A 5,529-nucleotide genomic window follows, 5' to 3' on the forward strand; every position below is an offset into this window, starting at 1 on the left:
ATCTTTGATATATTTCTTAGAATAGTATATTATTAGTTGAGTTATTATTCGATTGTAATTATTTTATGCCTTAAGACTTTCTTATAATTATTAATCTTTATTAATATAAAAAATAAAAGGGATGATACCACAACCATTCCTTAATCTCTTTCTCTTTTCTAAAATCTTCATGGTATCAAAGCCACAAACCTAAATCTATATAGGAATGGCAATGGGGGTAATGGGGTGGATATTAATTCCACATCCCCATTCTCCTATAATAAATTTTTCCCATTCCCCATTCCCCATGGGTACCACCCTCCCCATTTTTTAATGGGTATGGATTTTCCCCAACCCACTTTAATCCCCATTTTTATTTTTTATATTTAATGTTAACAACCACTTTTTTTTCTTTTTTTTTCTTTTTTTTAAGGTTCACAACAAAAACTAAATATACCTTCAATCTTTTTTCTTTCTTTTTTAATATATTTAATGTTAACAATTTATTTATTTATTTATTTTTTTTTAAGGTTCACAACAAAAGTTAAATATACCTTCAATCTTTTTTCTTTCTTTTTTAATATATTTAATGTTAACAACCTTCTTTTTTTTTTTTTTTATAAAGGTTTTAGCTAAATATACCTTCAATCTTTTTTTTTTTTCTTTTTTAATATATTTAATGTTAACAACTTATTTATTTATTTATTTTTTATTTTTTTAAGGTTCACAACAAAAGCTAAATATACATTCAATCTTATTTTATTTTATTTGGTTCAACAACAAAATCAAATACACATTAATTAATTAATTAAAAAGTTTGTTTTATAATAATCAAATATATAATTTTGAGACAATCAAATAAGTTTTAGTAATTGAAAAAAAAAATGTGGAAGAACGTGGAAGATTAAAAAAAAATTACAATCATCTCTCTCTCTCTCACTCTCACTCTCTCCCCTACATGTTATAAGAACCTGATTACAATGTTATAAGAGCTTATTTGAAGAAATAAAATGTGAAAGAACCTGTTTGAAGAAAGTGTTATAAAACTCATATTAAATTACATCAGGGCATAAACAAGGAATTGTTTGTTGATCTCTTAGCCACGGACATTTTAGACATTAAACCATCTTTCTCTTAGCAAATTTGAACCATTCATTTTAATTTATCCAAAATCTAATTATACCTTTAACAAATCTGAACCACTCATTTTAAGATATCTATGCATTACCACACCCAATCCATCCTCCATCTTCTTCCTTTAGTCCCCCACGAATTTTGTTGTTTGTTACTTTTAAAAAACAAAAAATGTTTTTCAATTAAATTTTTACTAATTTCACAACGCCATCACCACTATTCTCACTTTCATTGTCACACTACCATCACCATAGCCACTACCATCATCACTGCCGCCATCACCCCACCACTATGTAACAATCTCTACTTTCACTTTCGTTCCATCACCACCACCACCAAATATAAAAAAAATATATTTTTAATTTTTTTTATAAAAAATATTTTTCATTAAAAAATATTTTCTATCTAAATAAATGAAGCATAACATTGGGAAACAAGCTGATTTCAGTTAAATCTGTTCATAACTAAGAAAAATTCTTGTAATTTAAAAAAAAATATTTAGTAAGACTTTGTATCCCCTTTTTGTTTTTCTAGCAAATAAATCTTTGTACCCATCATTTCTAACCAATCACGACTCATGCTTGTTTTGATTCTCTACAATTTCCTTATTTTCAAATACATTCATATATATATATATATATATATATATATGTTGTATAAATTATGTGATAACATAAAACAAATAGATTCATACTCGTTAATTGAAATTTCAGAACAAGCAAACCATTCTGAAAATTACAATACATAACAAAATAAAATAACATAGAAAAGCAAACCGAAACCTACACTAGACAGTGTCCTTAATTTTTTTAAATAAATTTAAAAAATTCTAGATATGCATAAAATTTGACAAGAATAATGTGACAATGTTAATTAATGTGTATTTGATTTTATTGTTGAGCCAAATAAAATAAAATAAGATTGAATGTATATTTAGCTTTGGTTGTGAATCTTAAAATAAAAAAAATAAAAAAAAACAAAAGAAAAAAGATTGAATGTATATTTAGCTTTGGTTGTGAATCTTAAAAATTAAAGAAAAAATGGTTGTGAACCTTAAAAATAAAATAAAAAAAGATTGGAGGTATATTTAGCTTTGGTTGTGGATCTTAAAAAAAAAAAAAAAAAAAAAAACATATGGGGAAATTAGTGGGTACCCATCCCTAACCCATCCTCTGTGGATATTTAAATAATATCACTTACCCTACCCAATGGATAAGAAAAAAAGGGAAAAACCCATGTATTTGGGTTGGGTCTCCATAAATACCCATAGGGTAGGTTATCCATTGTCATCCCTAAATCTATACAGCCGCCCGACAACTATCCCTACCCCAACACACAGCCACCACAAAGCTACCCATCCAGTTTTGACAGGTGTAACACCTTTCCCCAGCTTTGGCCCAGTCGCTTGCTGCTGAAGCCTGTCAGAGGTAGCCCTAGCCCCATCGACCACTGTCGCAGGTTGCCCAGTCTCATTGGTCTTTGTCGACAGGCCTCCTGGCCTAGTTGTTGACCCCTGCTGGCTGTCCCAGCCTTGCCGCCTTCCCCAGGGTCATTCGATTATTTTGCTGATGTATTAACCAGGTTATTTTACTAGTCCTGTTTTCTTCGCACAAAAAAAAAATCACTTTGTTTGGTTCCATTTTTTCAAAAACATTTTTCAGAAAATTTTATTTTTTTGTTTTCTGTGTTTTTTTGTTTTTATTGAATTTTTTTAATATTTTAAGTAATTTTTTTTACTTTTTAGACATACCTAACATAAATATACCTAAAAAGTAAAAAAAAATTGTGAAAAAAACCTTTTAAAAATTCACTAAATACCAAAAATACAAAAAAAAATTCAGTACATTTTTTGTATTTTATGTATTTATTAATTTTTAAAAATATTTTTTCACAAATTTTTTACTTTTTAGATACATTTAAGTAAGATGCACCTAAAAAAGTAAAAAAAAAATGTTTAAAATTTTAAAAATATTCACTAAAAACAAAAAAACACGAAAATTAAAAAACTCAATTTTCAAAAAACTTAATCCAAAAAACTCAAATTAAACACACTGATTGAGTTATTAATTTTTTCAATATTTTTCCGTGGTCATAATGCTTACTCTTCCTCCTCCACCTTCCCGGTTTGTAATTGGCACTAGTTGTGTTGAGAGTTCGGTAATACAGTATCCATAGTAGATTCCACCAGTGTGTCCACTACTTCTTAGACATCTAGGAGTGAGAGTTCCATTATACCTATTACTATGACTGATAACCCCAACCCTAGTCTCAAAATCACCATCTCTCTATTTAATGGTCATAACTATCTAGCGTGATCGCAGAGTTTGACTATTTTTTTGAAGAGCAGAGGGAAGATGGGGTATGTTGATAGCAGGATACAGGCACCCAGCACCATTGACCCAAGTTATGACCAATGGGAGATTACCAACTCTTTAATTATGGGTTGGCTTACTCATTCGATGGTACCAGAAATTGGTGAGGGCTACTTATCTATAGAGACTGCCCAGGATATTTAGGATGTTGTGACTGCCACCTATTCCTGTAAAGGGAATTTCTCACAGGCATTTGAGTTACACCGCTCTATTGAGAGCTCTGTTCAGGATGAGCAGACTGTTCTTCAATACTCCACCTTCCTCACCAACGGTTGGAAACACCTTGATCACCTACAGGACTATAAGCCTATTTGCACTGCTGATTCAGTCAGGTATAGGAAGTTCATTACATAGGAAAGGATCTTCAAGTTTCTAGCAGGTCTCAATGTATAACATGATCCAGTTCAGAGTCGGGTTCTGGATATGGACACTCTTCCTTCACTTCAGGAGGCATTTGCCTATGTACAGAATGAGGAGAGTCGCTAGTCTGCTATGATGTCACCTGTAGCGACCCTAATTTTCTTAAGTCATTTATTTATTATTATGATTATTATTATCTTATTTTATTTTTGACTTTATTGATTGTGTGGTCACATGAGAATTTAATGTGATATTTAATGAATTTAATGTGGTGATTAATTAATTTAATGTGTTATTTAATTATATATAATTAATCCAAATATTTATATATTTATATTTGTTATTAAAAAAAAAGGTGTTATATATATAGATATATATATATATATTTTATCTTATATTTATATTTATATATATTATAATTATATTGTATTATATAATATAATATTATTTAATAGTTTATTAAGTTATTATATATATAATATAATATAGGAGTCAATTAGGTTTACAAGTTCATAGCAAAACTAAGAAAGAAAAAAAAATGTGTGTGGCATGAGAGAGAGAGAGAGAGTCTAATCAAAGAACAAAAGAGAGTGCTGTGTTTGTGGAGCAAGGATCCCTTCCTTGCATCATTTCCTACTTGTAGGGCCATTGGGCTCACTTTTAGGCTCAATTTTGATAATCCGAACCGTTCATATTTTAATATTTGTTCAGTATATCATACCTGTTAAAAATCAAGTTGATCGGATATCAGAAAGCATGTGTTCGGAAAAATCGAACTAAAAACTATTTTTTTAAAGAATTTAATAAACAGTTTTCCGAACACATGCTTTCTGATATCCAATCAACTTGATTTTGTACAAGTATGATATACTGAATAAATCTTAAAATATGAATGGTTCGGATTATCAAAATTGGGCTTAAAAGTAGGTCCAATGGCCCTGCAAGTAGGAAATGCAAGGAGGAAGTGCAAAGAGGGGATCTTGACTCCTGTTTGTGGCGTAAAACAGAGAGAAACCGGTAGGAGAGAGAAGAGGAAAGGGAGAAAAAATTTAGGGTTTTGTTTTGGTGGCTCCATTAGTTCTTCCAATAATTCTTTGATTTTCAAAAAATATTGTGAGTACAAAACCCACTTCCCTTTATTTATGTTTAATTCGTTATTTTTATTTATTTATTTGATGTTTGTTTGATTTTGTATTTACCTAAAGATGATAGATTGATTTTAATTATTTTGATTAGTTGTGTGTGTAAAGTTTAGAATTTTTAGATGATTGATTGATTTTAATTATTTTGATTAGTTTTGATTGATTTTAATTATTTTGGATTAGTTGTGTATGTAAAGTTTAGGATTTTTACATGATTGATTGATTTTAATTATTTTGATTAGTTGTGTATGTAAGGTTTAGGGTTTTTAGTTGATTGATTGATTTTAATTATTTTGATTAGTTGTGTATGTAAGGTTTAGAGTTTTTAGTTGATTGATTGATTTTAATTATTTTGATTAGTTGTGTACGCTAGGTTTAGGGTTTTTATATGGATTTATTTTATGGTTGTAATCACATTATATGAAATTAAAATTAATTAGGAACCCATAAATAAATTCCTTACAATTCACCATAACTCCATGGATTGTTGTTTTATTTGAGTGATGGTGAAAAAGAGTGTATAAAAAAAAATGAGGATTATG

The sequence above is a fragment of the Camellia sinensis genome, chromosome 8, assembly GCF_055761805.1.
Source record: "Camellia sinensis isolate YWXY chromosome 8, ASM5576180v1, whole genome shotgun sequence".
In the NCBI taxonomy this organism is placed as follows: Eukaryota; Viridiplantae; Streptophyta; class Magnoliopsida; order Ericales; family Theaceae; genus Camellia; species Camellia sinensis.